Raw genomic sequence first — 16164 nt, forward strand, 5'->3', positions numbered from 1 at the left:
TCCAATGGGACTTTTTTTGATAGACATGATCTATTTTGATGCTGTTTTTTTCACTCTGGCACCTTATGTACACTAAAAGTACAAAAACAATTCCCACTGTGAATTACTTTATTTTTATTGTGAATTATAAGATGGCTGGGGGGCCACCCAGCAATCTATAAGGGGCCAGATTTTGGCTGCAGGTCATAAATTGAGTATCACTGATCTATAGCTGCACCGCTGCATGCCATTCCCCAAAGTTGTGGTGGGTTATTTAGCTATATTTTTACTTCTGTAAGACCAGGAAATGGATTTTCATACATTGACAGAGGGAGAAAATGTCTTATGATACTGAAATTGAGCTAAAGCAACAAAAAAGACCTCTAAATTCTAAAACATTAATTGAAAATGTCATTGTCAATCAGCTTTTGACTTTTGGGAAACAAAGGTTTCAACACAATAGGGATGTTGCAGCTTTAGCGGTGCCCTCAGTCCTGCAGTGTTGTTTCCCAGCAGCCCCACACTGTATAGCTAAAATCTCTGCAGAGTGTTAGGCAGCTGACATGGTGTCATCATTGATCTGGTTGCTGTTAAGCTGCGTTGACACCTGCACTAATCCATTGGACACGGAGACAGGGGAAAGCAATCTAGCACGGTCCAGACAAGCTCCCTACTTTTATCAAGGTGAGGACAGTGGAGCCGCAAAAAGTGATGAGCTGCAAAACGCTGCTGTGTGGGAGGGCAACAGATCGGGGCAATATCTGCTAACTTTATATTCCTCAGTAAATCATCCTGTGATCACGGAGAGCATTTGTGCGTGTAAAACACTGCAAGCAGTCTTCAGCAATATTGACAGAGAGGCCAAAAAATCCTGTAAACAGTGTAATCAGTTCAATCTGAGTGCAGGCAGCAGAAATCCTAACAGCTTTTATTAGCTGATCAGAGAGAAGAGGCTCATGATGTACCAGCAAAGCAACAACCACGGAAGAAACAGCACAAATGAGATCATGACATTCTCAACAATGTGAGGTAAGATGAGATTAAAACTATTTTAGATTCATAAGGAATATAAAATCTGATTTACAAAGATTAGATGAGTATTTATGGATATCAAGAAGCCTCTCAATTAAGGGATTGTACTTTATTTATTATTTATTTATCAGAGGATGATTTTTTGTTTTATTTTATTGGATCCTTGCATGATGTACTTTTAATTACTAAACCAACCAAATATTGAGAAAACTCTTAAGTCAGGGACTGTACTTCATTTATTAGAGAAGGATTTTAAAAAGATATTTTTTATGGATCCTTGCATGATCTAGTTTAAATTTACAAAGCAACCAAATATTGTGAACACTATCAAGTAAGGGACTGTATTTTATTAATTTACTTTTTTTAAAAAAATTATATCTATCTTGACCCTCCCTGATTGTATAACCCTCCCTCCACCATAAATAGCTATTCTAAAAATATATATATTTAAACTAAATACAGATGATATCTGAGCTATTGCAATGAGCAAACAGCATGGGATTTATCACCATAAAAACAACTAATTTATTCTTCTTCTTTTAACCTATTTAAAAATGTTGAGTTCAAGCATGATTTATGACAGTTTTCATTTTAAACTATTTCTGGCAAGGGATAAATAGTGTGATTTTGTCGATTTTTAAAGAAAACACACCATTAAAACCCATAGGCGGGTTTAGGGGTATTTGAAATAAATACAGAATAAACCCATTTAAAGTTGTATGTCAGTTCCTATAAGCCAAATTAAAAAAAACAACCCTCATCTGTGCTTAAAAAATATTTGACATGCCTCTGCCATTTCGCACCACCCCTTTCCAACCTCTTATAAGTAACAAACAGTCCCTAAATATGGATTTTGGGGGGTGTTTTCAACAGTAAAAGCCTCTGAGTCTGTGCCTCAGTCCTGTAAACACGATCCAGTCTTCATAAAACACTTGCCCAGTGTGGAGTCATTTATCTGTGAATGGCACATTAACCAGCCGTTTTCTCCTCTGTCTGTGCCGGTATCCTCTTTACTGATAATGGGAAAAGATTATGCACATTCATTACCATTATCATTAAAATCATCATTATCATGCGCTTAGCATAATAACAGCGTTCAACTGATTCACTTCTCCGGCTTCTTCTTTTATTTTCCCTTCACTTGTTCGGGGTTGACACTTGGAGTTGCTCCGGGGGGAAGAATGAAATGGCTTTTGTCAATGTTTCTTTGAAGCTTTTGTGTGATGCATTTAATCTGGCATATGATACTCTGTGATCAATCGATTCGATCAGAGGAGAAAAGCATAAATAAGCAGCTTTTGGAGTTGCATTCACTCTACTGGTGCTATTTTGATGAATTTAGCCTCAATATTAGTGAAAACTTGGAACTGTATGAGAATGTTTCTAAAATGCATTTTTATATTTAGTTTTTTTGTTTCATTAATCTTGATTTTATAATGATTTTTGTATGTTATATATGTTTTTTTTACACTCTACTTGTGTTGGATTAAAGTCAGCCAAAAACAAAGTGCAACTGAGTGAGTAAGTGCTTCCTCGGCACGCTCTGGGACTTTCTCACATGCTAATTAAGTAATAATCAGGTGCGATGTGGGCACTGCTGATGGTGACTGTGGTACCTTTCCAGCCACAGGGAGACAGAGTAATGGAAAAAAAAAAGATTACTGCAGGTGACGAGGGTTATTTACAGAATCATCTCCGAGGTCAAAGTCCCAGATTGCAGAGCCAGACACAGACAAAGCAGAGAGGAAAATAAAAAGGAATGAAAGAGGCAGAATCCAAACAGTGGTTGCCCTTAAACAACGTTATTCCCACGGGATCTATTAGCCAGTGGTTTGTGCATACACCACACAACAAGTCCTTTCCTAATTAACTGTTTTCTCATCTCCAGACTCAGAAATTATTCATTTAATCTCCACACACACAGGTATGAAACAAAGTCACACTTTCTTACCTGCGTCTGTGACGTAAAGATCTTCTCTCAGCGTCCTCTGTCTGCGGCTGCAGGAGAGTTTTTTGGCTCAGCTCGTATCCTTAGGCTAAGGGTTTCAACAACTGAACGCATGCCTCCTCTGAGGCTTCTTATAATGGCACACCCCTTCCCTCCTGGCTCAACCCTCCAGTTTCTCTCCCCCCTCCTCTTCACACATTCACATCATAGAGAGAGGGGTGGATTCCCCCATTCTGTTACGCACAAACCTCCAGACAGACACACAACCCGTGACCCGCGCTGACGTAGGAGCCTTCGCCTACGCCACCCGTTTCGTCTTCACCGAGCCAACTAATGGGGCTCTAAAAATACGCATCATCCACCGTGAGATTGATCCAGAATTCCTATGTCTAAGGTGTCCATAAAACCCACGACGCTTGACGCCAACCCGCTGCCAAGGTCAGGGAAACAATAGCGCATCAAATCGGATGTTCAGCCCAGAAATTCAAGTTGAGTACAAGTGAGAGAAGCAGATGCCATGGAGATGATCATGGGTCGATAAGGTTGTCTGTGCTGGGCCAGAGAAAAACAACAAGTCCCTTTTTTTTGGTGGTGGTGATGGCACACCTGAATGGAGACTTTATTCTGAATGAGAGAATGAACAATGTAGAACAGGGCAGTCAATGGACGGAGGAGCAGCCAGCCTGGGTCTGCAGACAAGAGGGGAGAATGAGTCATGCAGGAGATTCAGGGACGGAAAACACGATCTGTCCCATCGTCCCGTGAGCTTCCTCTTGGAGGGACTGTACGGTCTATGATACGTGTTGTTTGGTTTAAGTAACGTTAACCAGAAGAATAAAAAGGAAATAAAACAGGGAAGACAGACACATTATTGATTTTATAAAAAACAATCAGTACATTATGAGATGTGGCCTTCACATTACCCTTACCCTACCCTGAACCATCTCTCTTTTAAGGTAATACTTCATAACTGACAAGACTGAACTGGAATGAACTCAAATGCACGACACCAGATATCAAAAGTCAAAAACACTTTATTATAAAAGGCAGCAATAAAATCATTTCCAAAAACAGATGCAAAACTCAAAATCACTCCGAAGAAAAAAAGGAGCAACAAAAATTCACTCAAACGAGGTTGCAGGAAAACTTGAGTCCAACAATGTATCAAAATAAAAATAGGTTTCAAACCTGAACAACACAAAGACATGAGCAACAACAAGACTTGACATGGGCATGAATACGGCACTGGTTCACTGGCTGACGAGACAAGAGGAACCAGCACAGGACAAAGAGAGACGCAGACTATATAGACACCAGGTAAGGGGGAACAGGTGGAGACAATCAGGGCGGGGCCGACAATCACACTGGCGGGAAAACACACAAAGGGAGGAAGTAAGGTGACCTGAAACGAGAGTAGAGTTAGGATTTCAAAATAAAATAGGAAATCACAAGACAACATGGACACAAGACAAAAAAAACAACACAATTTCCTTGACATGACAATAACTACTTTGCCTTAGCAAAAGTCACAAGATGTAGTCTAACCATTTCCCTGGCCCTAACCTTAACCGCCTCTCTTTTATTAAAATCCTTAACTCTTTTTGTACTTCAGTATGTTAGACAAGTCGAATTATTGTGCTCCACTAAAAACTGCACTTTTAAAATACACGTAAAAATCTTACTAAAATGAATTTCTCATAGACTAACAGACCTAGAAAATGCGGGTGGGGGTCAGTTTACTCTTAGCACCTCAACTGGACTTGAACTGTTCTAGGCGTTCTGCACATGCTCCATGGTCGACCCCGAAGCTGAACAGCATAAATTCATAGACAAACGCTGGGAAAAACAAAATAAGAAGAAGAAGGGAAAAGACAAAAAAAACTGATGTAAACAATAAAGCATAGTGTATATATGAAATGTTCAGCTTTAAAAACGTATCCATGTTGTCACCGTTTGAAATGTGACTCGTTTGCCGCTTGCCAAACTTGTTTGGTATGTGACGTAATTGGTAACTGGAAGAAGGTCCAATAGCAACCAGGTGGGGGGGGGGGGGGGGGGGGGTGTTTGTTGACCTTGTCAGCAGGTTGGCATCAAGCGTTGTGGGTTTTATGGACACCTTAGACATAGGAATTCTGGATCAATCTCCAATTCGTATGGCCCGCCACTATAGACACAAAGAGAATACAGCTGTTCAAGACACCGAGTTCTTTCTCTCTGTCTCTCTCTTGCTCTAAGAAAAACTGAATGATCGAAACTTTAAAATTCGATCAAACGGTAAACCTAGGAAATACTGATCGAATATATATCAAGATTATGTTACTGCGCTGCCTATTTCTCTCCTAATATGATTTAGGAAGTATGTTTTTTTGAGTGCCGTGTTCAGCCGTATTCGCTTACATTTGTGAATAGGAAATAGGTGCGAAAACTGCTTCCTACACAGTGAAATGGCGGGCAAAAAAACAGAGATCAAACAGAAAAACTAAAGCAGCGCTGATCAATTATAAACCAGGATTCTGTTACTGAGTTTATTTTTTCACCTCAATGTGTTCAGCAACATGTAGCTTACTGTTTATATGTAAGCGAACACAAGATCAGACCATGGACCATTATATACATTATGTAACCCACTAGTGGTGGTTTATTGGCGTGGTGAAGCACAGTGCATTCTGGTAGTTGTAGGTTCTCTATCTTTTAAGCAAGAGCAAATTCCACAGTCCTTTTTCTCAGTTTTCTCTGGTCATGAAGCACCAGTCTTTTTGTTGCATAGACAGCGTAGTTTTATGTGAGGGCTTTCTTTAGATCAGTGAAAAACTTTGTTTAAGGGATCATCAAAGTTATTGAAGCTTTTCCCAAAAAAGACATGGATGCTGGGTTCATGTGTCATGTGTCTCTTCTTTCATGTGTCTATAATCAATTTCCCTTGCCCTTATACAAATAGTTTTATTTAGCCGTTATCAAATAACATCATGGGGAGCCCCCATAGCTGCCATGCAAGCAAGATGCTTTGGGTTGTTGTTATGACACTCTAGAGTTATTTTTCAGAATCTTGTCATGCCTTTGAAAAACTAACCAGTGTTATCTGCCTTGCTTTCAAACTTGAAGCAAACTGCACAATATATAGTTGGAGATTCACCCACATCCTCTTACACGGCTCACTTCAACTTCTTTTTCAAGGATAATTGAAATGCTCACTTGCGCTACAGCTCATAAACTTCGTTTTTAACCACTGCCATTTTCTCTGAGTGTCCGATCGGTTCTGTACACATGCAGCTCTCAACAGAGATGAAAAATCTTGTGGAAAAAAATATTTCTTTATGAAACTAATGTAAATGTCATCAGGTATAACAGTAATTGTATAAATGTCTGATTCAACCATGGTCATGGATTATTTTTATGGTCATGGTTATATTTTAACAAGCTCTATTTTAAGAGTCTTTCACTGTCTGCATGCGGGCATGTGTGGAGGCTCTGGAGCGGCTTGATTCTGTAAGATGAAGACCTTGTAGATGTTCAGACTCCAGTGTTAAACAGATTGGGCCAAATGTTACACATGCATCTGTATGACGGGTGAAATAGGCTTAGAGGCTGAGTCATTGTTCTTTTTCTTCAGGTTTTTGGTATGGCAGTGTCCATGCATACATGTTGTATCAACAACTTCTCTGCCGTCAGATTTGTGTTGTATTAAATATTTATTCAAGTAAGATTAACTGTGACTTGAGTTTATTCTATTATTCATGCAAATAAAGAGAGAAAATAAGGATAAGATTTTCTACTTACAAAAAAGTGAGATTTTGCCAATTGTGATCAGGCAAGTGAGTTGTTAGATTTACTAGTCCAAAATGGCATTTTTTCTTGGTAATGGAAAAACCTTAGTGTTAAAACCTTGATTGTTATGTATCGTAGCAAACCATCAAAAACTTGTCATCATTTGAATGAAAACCACATACCAAAAAATGTAAAATATAAGCCTAGTTCCAATCAGACGCCCAGTCCCTTTTACTAGCGCAGTGTGGCTAAACATTGACAAATAAAGGCCTGTCTCAATTGGAGACCCGCTGAACATGCAGTCCATTTTTATAGAAGTTCTGTAGATGTATAGAAGCGGGTTGTTAGCTGCTTGTTGGAGATAATGTTCTGCTTAGATAATGCATACAAATGTAAATGTTTAAACTTTTGTCAATATATGGATAATGCTACACACAGTTAGCACCAAGATAGAAGAAGTAATACCTGCAGAGTAAACAAGAGGCACACAAAAGAAGTTTTATTGAAAAAAGTAGCTGTGTCCAATTCAGGGTCTGCATCGTTTCGGAGGACGCAGCCTACGCGGTCTAAGGAGGTCACTCCTTCAGAGGTACTCTGAAGGCCACATCAAACAGTTCTTAAACAGGACAGTCTAGCCTTTGGAGGATTTCCTGGTTGCGTCACCAGATGATGCCGCCCTCACAATTGATTTCTGCTGTTAAGGCTCGCCAGATAGAGAGCACAGAGAGAGAGAGAGAGAGAGAGAGAGAGAGAGAGAGAGAGAGCGTCGGCAGCTGATTTATCTCCGGTCACATATTATAAAGGAAATGATGAAGTTTTAATGTCCCTCTAAGTTAAACATATCTGGCGTTTGATTTGCAAATCAGGAAAAACCCACATTAAAATAGCGAATTCAGCGCTCCGATCTCTGCTCACAATTATTTTTTTTGAAGATCACAGGCGTGCAAAGAATCTTGGGAAATGGAGGCAGCGAAGGACAGTGGCGATGTATCCTCCAAAAAGAGGGAAAATGAAGGCCACATTTGTGGGCTGCATTTGAAGGAGCCTTCGAATTGGGACAGCGTTCAAGCGACACGTTGTGACGCTGTATTTTGACGCCTTCAAATGCAGCCTCCGAAGGATGCAGACCCTGAATTGGGACACAGCTAATCTGCCTGTATTTCCATCTTTGCTGAGCCCCTCCAATAAAGACACCTGTTCGGTTGTTTAAGCAAATATTAGCCTGGGCTATTTATTGAAATTCTTTATTTCCTTTCAGTGCTAGAGAAAAAGTCAGGGCATCATCAAAGTCATTAGGATACATTGGCTCAGTGTCATGAATGTCTGTGCAAATTTTTGTGCCAGTCTATCTAATAGAGCAGTTTGGGTTCATCCTCAGGGGACCATCAATGCCTGTACAACATGCCATAGCAATTCATCATATAATTGTAGAGTTATTTAAGGCCCTGCTCAGTGCCACAAGGGGTCCTAAAACTATACTGGTAACTTTTTAAAACATCCACATGATGCAAAAAGCAGCTGTTTTCACATTATATATTATGTGGCCCCCAATTTAAAAAACGAGACAGAACATTGTCATTTAGCACGATCCTGCTTTCTTTTCATGGTTGTTAATAGAACTTAAAGCACTAATTCCATTTTTCCCCATTTTATCAACCATCAGGGAGAGGAAACACAGGGAAAGTAAAGGGATAGTCATCGAGAGAGAGAGAGAAGATTTTGATACAGTAGCTTTATGTTTTTGATATTTGGCCTTTCTGAGGCTAATGGTCACATCCTTAGACTTTATTTTTTTAAATCAAAATATGCTCTTTAAATGCACCCTGTGAAACTGTAAAAACTAAAACAACAACAACACAAAACATGGCAAACAAGACCTGGGAAAAAGTGCTTTTAAAATTCTGAAAATTTCTTGCAATATGAGGAACATTTCTTAACAAGTTACTTACTGCCTTTTTCCGATGTTTTTGACGGAATTTGCACCATTTGCTCTGGGTTCTGCTGTTAAATACTTATGACAGATTTGTAAAGCCGCATAGGAAAAGTGATGTCGCTTCAGGTTTCAGAGGGTTTTGACAGACCCACAGTCACTTCATTCCTGGACTGACCAACACAAACTGCAATCAGAGGTGTTCCACTAGTGTGGCTTTGGGTTCAGTAAATGATTGTTAGTGCATGTGATGGAAATATCATGAAGATTATGCTTGATAATAACAAAAACAACAGCAAAAACCCACTGTTTGCTCTTGAAGTCACACATCAAATCCAGCTCCCTGGTGAACGTGAGCGGGCCATTAGCCCCAGCTCCCAGTGAAAGTGTGAATGCTGGCCCTGGACCTGTGTGAGGTCTGATAGTGATGGATGAATTGGGCACATAGACAGAGCCCTCGGTGCGCCGGAGAGATAAGGAGCCCAGAAGAACAAGCAGCCGGTGCGAGGCCTGTCTGTCATTGATATCGCTGTTTTCCACTGGCTGTCCAGTGTACATAAACGCTTCCTCTGGTGGCCAGGAGGCAGTGATTGCCTTGATGACGGAGAAGGTCAGGCTTAACCTTGTGCCACATCACACTGAAAAGCCCCAAATGTCCTGAAAACCTTGAAATATCCCAAAGTCCCAGAAATGTCCTGAAATTGTAGATATGTCCTTAAATCGTAGAAACTTCCTAAAATCTTAGAAATGTCGTCCTAAAATCCTAAAAAAATGTTCTTAGATATTAGAAACGCCTAGAAACATCCTAAAATCTTAAAAATGTCTTAAAATCCCTAGACAAGTCCTTAAATCCTAGAAAATGTCCCAAAATCCTAGAAATGCCTTAAAATTCTAGAAATAATAAATTCCTAGAAACGTGTACGGGGCACCTGTGACTGGCCCCTGGCAGCCTCCTGTCATTTTGCAAAAGTGGCCCCCAAGCAAAGCAAGTTTCAGTATCCCTTTTCTACAATTAACCCTGTCCTTTATTCTTCATCCCCAAAAATACTTATTTTTGGCATGGAGTTGAGCCCAGCCAGCTAAAACAAATGGGTGTTGTTTGAGCCTGAAGCTTTCATCATTCACTAATTCTCCACGAGGATTAGAAGCGCATATACGCCTCTATAGAAATGTGTAATTGGTTTCCAAACAGCAATATCATAACATTAACGCTTCATAATAAAAATGTATTGATTTGTGTCAATGGAAAAATGGTAAATTATTATTGTTATTAGCACTTCAATCAGTTATCCCTTGACCGTGAATCAGAGGATGATGCCAAAAAGCTTAAAAAGACAGAAAACAACAACTTTACTCGGTTTTGCATTGTGTTTTGAATGACCCATTTAAAAACATGAGAGAATGATAACTGACATAAAAGCAGAACCTATTATGCAATCAGAATAAATGTATTATCTGTCCCACGACAGTTTCCTATAATGAACTCTGTTTTCCAATAAAGAGAAATAAGCTCTTGGCATTATTCCCCTAAATTTGCATGTACATAAATCTGCATATATACATATATTTTGCATATACACTGCACTCCACTTTTGTGGCTTAATGGCTCAGACACAAAGTTATACTTTTACTTCCTGCACAAACAACAAGATCTAGGAGATTCTTTATACCCTCTGGATCAACAGCTGTTTTCTTTGTGCTGTTTTCAGACACTTTTCACAAGCATTTCAATTCTAAAACCTGAGAAAATTCGCTTTATTTCTTTAGAAATTTCTTTGGAAAAAATTACATAATGAGCAACTTGGCAAGAAATGTTCACCAAATGTAAAAAAAAAAAAAAAAAAAATTTAAAAAAAAAGTTTGTTCTTTAGAGAAAATAGTTGAATAAATATATTTAAATATTGATGAGGTGAATATTGAGGGTATAAATATATATATATATATATATATATGTATATGGGTAAATTAATTGTTATTTTAAGTGATAAATAAAATAATCTTTTGAATAATCTATTAATTAGTTATTAGATTAGCTGTATATTTGAACAAATAATCGTTAGACAATAGGTGCAGCCCTAGTCTAATAATCATGTTGTAGAAGTACATAATTTGTGAATTTGTGATTAAAACTGTGTTTAATTAAACCATGGGATGTTATATTACTCATACCTGCTCAAAAATATTATATGAAAATAATATGACATAATCAAATATCCTTTATGTTAATTAAATATCACATAATTAAGTATCCAAATCCAAACATTTCTCGCAAATGATTTATGAGTGCATTTAGAGATGACCCTTTCAATAATTTTGGGTTAGAATATAATGAGGTTGTGAAGGGGTAAAAAGCCCAGGGTGCTTTTAAGGATCAAAAATACAAACTGATAGCTGGTGGGCTGCATGCCAAAACTGACCGTTATTTTAATCATATCCGCTGTTCAGATCCCCTCTCCATCTCTGCTGAGGTGTTTAACCGTCCTCCCTCACAATGAAACACAAGCATGTGAAAGCAGGGGGGTGGGGGAGGAGGGGGGTCTCTGCAGAGGTTTATGGCGGCTCTGGGCTCTCACCTGTCAAGACACAGTTGACTGTTATTAACAGCAGGGCCCAAAATGAATAGGGAAAAAAATGCATTTTCATCCCAATAGTCGCCATAATTTTGTATGGAAGAAGAATTACACTTCTGTTCGGAAAATCTGCAGCGTCAACCACAGAAAAACTCTGGAAAGTTAGCATTCGTAAGCGTAAGCATTCGCTGAGATACACAGCGGTATTTCATGTGTTTGTGACATCGATCTCGTTGCATAACACCTTTCAGATATTTCCTTTGCTCTGCCAGCTGTGGTTACACAGGAGCATCTGAAAGCAGAGAAGCACTGAAAATGATGAAATGTAAAGACGGTGGGTTTACACCAGGATAGGCCGACTTTACCTGCCACTTTTTGCAAAATGACAGGCGGCCAGGGGCCAGGGGCCAGGGGCCAGTCGCAGCAGTCCCTTACATGTTTGTAGGATTATAGGACATTTCCAGACTTCAGAACATTTCTAGGATCTTAGGACATTTCTCAGATTTTTGGATGTTTCTAGGATTTTAGAACAATCTGAGATTTTAGGGTGTTTTTCGGACTTTGGGTCATTTTCACAATTTTAGGATGTTTCTAGGATTTTAGGACATTTTAAGGATTTAAGGACATTACTGGGATTTTAGGATGTTTCTGGGTTTTAGCACATTTCTAGGATTTAAGTTTGTCTCGAAGATTTTAGGACATTTCTAGGATTTAAGGATGTCGCCAAGATTTTAGTACATTTTTAGGATTTTAGGACATTTCTAGGATTTTAGGGACATTTCTAGGACTTTAGGATGTTTCTAGGGTTTTTGCGCATTTTGAGGATTTTAGGACATTTGAAGTGTTTAAGTTTTCTAGGAGTTTAGGACATTTCCAGGACTTTAAGACATTTCTGTTGCTTTAGCACATTTCTAGAGTTTTACATTACATTAGGGTTTTAGCATGTGTCTATGATTTAAGAAAATTTCTAGGATTTTAAGGATGTTTCTCGGATTTTAACATTGCATTTCTTAGTTTTTAGCACATTTTTAGGATTCTACAATCATAGACAGCACATGTCTATGATTTTAGGACATTTCGAGGATTTTAGAACATTTTTAGGATTTGAGCATGTTTCATGGGTTTTAGTTCTAGGATTTTAGGACGTTTCTAGCATTTTAGATTGGACATTTCTTGGAATTTATAATATTCCTCTGAGTTTAAGACAATTCTAGAATTACAGGATGTTTTAAAGAATTTAAGATGTTTCTAGGATATCAGGACATAATGGGGTTAAGGGACTCTGTCAGGAGGTGTGGGGGATCCTCCACTGGCACTTTTTTTGATAAACAAGCTCACTCTGGCACCTTATGTATACTGAAAACACAAAAACAATTCCCAGTATGAATCACTTTATTTTTATGAAGAATTAGTTAAATATTTTGGTGGCTACTCAGCACCCTATGAGGGGCCAGATTTGACCCGTGGTCTGTAAGCTGAGTATCACTGGTTTTCACAATAAAGACACAAGGATAGTGGCGTTCCCATGAAAAGCGGGCTTACTGAGGAAGAAAATCATCATTTATAAGAGTGACTGCTGTGAAATTGAGTACGGGCTGCTGGGAAGATGTTTACTCTTTGTGTGTGGGGAGTGCGGGAGAGACCTCAGGATTAAATGCAAGGGTTCTGACCTCAATCAAGGAAATAATTACTGTTGCCCCTCCTGTTGGTGGACTCCTTAATTAGCAAGCAAAGCTCCCGCAGAAACACAATGAGTCTGAAAACAGAGGTGATTAAAACTATAATTCTTATTGGACTCATTAACATCTTTTTGGGGTGCCTGGAATGCTTTATTAAATTTGTGGGGGAAATCCAATTCTGGCACCTTTGAGTGGTTCCCCACAACATATTTCCTCATAAACTCTCCAGCCAGAACGCACGCTATATTATGCCCAATGTCTGCATCCAGTTATCCGTCAAAGCAAGTGAGATATGATAATAGAACAGAGGACATTTGCGTCAAGATAAAAACAAGTCAAGTGTGACTGACTCCATCTTCCTCAAGTAATGAAGAGTATTCATGATTGGCATTGCTGATAAAAGCTATGGATCACATTGCACGCACGTGCGCACGCGCACACACACACACATCACACACACATACACTTCAAAGCTGTTTTTTTCTTTCAGTGGGCTTCAGTGCAATGAATCACCATGTTTCCTATTATATTCTCTCAGAAGAACAAACACACACACACACACCGGTGCTGTTATCTGTCATCACCACGGTTGCCGCTCCTCCACCAAAAAGCAGTCGATACTGATGCAGCACCCACTCATTGTGCGTGTGTGTATAGGTGTGTGTTTTGCTGTGAAGGTCTTTTGTGATTAAATGGAGCTGCAGCAATGAAGGAACTTTTTGCACTCCCAGTGCTTTTTTGCTAAATGAAATGGCTTGATTACAAAAGTGTCCCAGCTCAGAGTAGACTGCCTGTTCAGATTCATCACTTCACTTTCTCAGCACAGCAGCTTGTTTTTTTGTTCTCTTTTACAAAATGCTTGTCCCTTCTGAAATTGAGCACCCACTGAAGCATATATTTCAGTCTGAACAAATTCTGTTAATGTGCCTGACAGTTTTTCAGAATATGGCAAAATTTGAATCTTTTGTAATATGCATTTTAGGTCCAAATAATATGAGACACATTAACGTCATTATTAATAACTGCAGTACATCTAAATTCGATATTTACGTGGACACTATGATAAGACTAATGTTGTGATGTAACTGACTGCCTGCCTCAAAGCACTGAATCATGCCATTTTAATTGTAATCATATACATGTAAATGTATGTTTATATACATATATGTGCATGTATATATGTGTGTGTGTGTGTGTGTGTGTGTGTGTGTGTATGCTGTATATAAACTGTATATACACACACACACACACACACACACATACATATATATATACATATATATACAAGGTCATAATGATCATATATATCAATTTCTCAGTAGTCTCTTGACTAAAATACAACCAGAACATACAGAAAATATGTATACAGTATTAAAAACACAATTATTTAAAAAATAAAACAACTTCAACAGGCTTAACTTGTCAGTATTTAGTGTCACCTCCCTTTCCACTCAACATGTATTGAATTAAATAAGTTAACATGTGCATTAAAGCATGATATTGGATTATCTGACGCTAAATTAGTAGATTTACGAAGCAAAAACAGACATGCTAACAGAGTAAGCTAATGTAAGTACACTGTACCGTATATACTAAACACATTTTGTTAGCCGCGTACAGCCTGTTAATTTAAAATGTCCTGCTCTTGAGTAATTTCATCTAAGATTGGGGAGTCAAAGGGGAGAAAAGGCTTGTGTGATTTATTTTACAGCTCAGAGTTGCGTGTCAGCTTTGTTAAAGATAACATGGTGCTTGATAGCAGAGTGCTATTTTGTGATACATTTGAGACATTTAAACAGAATGTAAAAAAACATTACTATAAACAGAAATGTAATTCAAAGGTAAGTGTTTTTAGCTTTGTGATTCTGTTGACTCCATTTGTCTTTATAATGTTACAGCTGAGCTGATTTTCCATTGATGGCAAAGGGAGAGAAGCTGAGACCTGAATGTAAGTCATTTAGAAAATGAAACACGCTCGGCTTAATGGGGAATTATTCCTAATACCGAAATTGTTACACTACTGTATTATATCATATTATATTATACTATAGTATGTTGTTATATAAGTAATCTTGTTATTATATATTGGTAACTTACATTAGGAGCACTGGGTGCTGGAGGGACTATTTCAAAGCGGGTTATAAAAACGCAGAAGGCTCTAGTTTAATGCAGTTCATTAATGTATAAATCCAGCAGAGGGCAATATTACACAGCCTGATGAAGGCTCTCCTCTGCAGCGCAGATCTGACTAATTCATGCATTCACATGCAGTGATTTACGCTTTGTATTAAAATCACTCTCTTATATTAACAGTAGTGTGACGGCATAGAACAATAAAGTAGCTAGACCTTTTTAATCAAAGGATAAAGCTTGGACACAGGGACGGGCAGGCTGACAAAGGATCGAAGTCTGATAAATTATTAAAAAAAGGATCAAGGCCTTTCATATGAAACACTATAAAGAAATGCTGAGGTTAGCAGAGCAAAAGCTAATTTCCAAGCGAGTAATTCACTATGATAAGAACAAACTTAACACAATTAACAAAGTTTCATAACTGAAGTTGGGGACCAAACCCGTCTCATGTGTGGTGGTTTCCCACCCAGGCCTATAAAGGCATGTCTAACCCTCTCTCCTGTCCTTTTCTCCCTCCCTCTTTCAGCAAAAGAGCTACACAGGATTCAGTGGCGCCTGGAGACTCCTGCACTGAGACAGCACCCTCATCCTGAGTGTCAGCTCCCTGTCCTCTGCAAGCCTTTTCCTGTTTCTTGTTTTTATGAAACCATACACAAGGCCTCTCAATGGTGTGCTCTTTGTTTGGGTGAAATGTTCTCTCTCTTCTCAATCTAGCTGTTTATTTATTTACATTGATCTTCAAATATTAGCACGGTTTACTTTAAAAAACAATATAATAATGAAACTAGAGACAGTGCGCTCCATGTTATTGTAAATCAATGCGGTTATTGACTGCTATTTAGCGAAAATCGGAGTTTCGTCTCTCCCCATCATGTATTCAAATGGCCCGCCAGACACTTCCGGGAACTATTTGAAGCCTCCGTGAGTCACGTGACGCCATTACTCTGTTTATTCTCGTGCGCTGCTCTTCATCCTTGGACAATTCGAACGGTTTGACCCGCCCTCCACGGCCGCTGCCGACCAATCATAACACGGGGCCGAATTTCCGGAGCCAATGACAATGCAGGAACGCACAGAGCGGGACGCTCTAAATGTAGACACGGAAGTCCGTCGCATTTTTTCGGTGGT

Source organism: Plectropomus leopardus, chromosome 16 (genome assembly GCF_008729295.1).
Source record: "Plectropomus leopardus isolate mb chromosome 16, YSFRI_Pleo_2.0, whole genome shotgun sequence".
Taxonomy (NCBI): Eukaryota; Metazoa; Chordata; class Actinopteri; order Perciformes; family Serranidae; genus Plectropomus; species Plectropomus leopardus.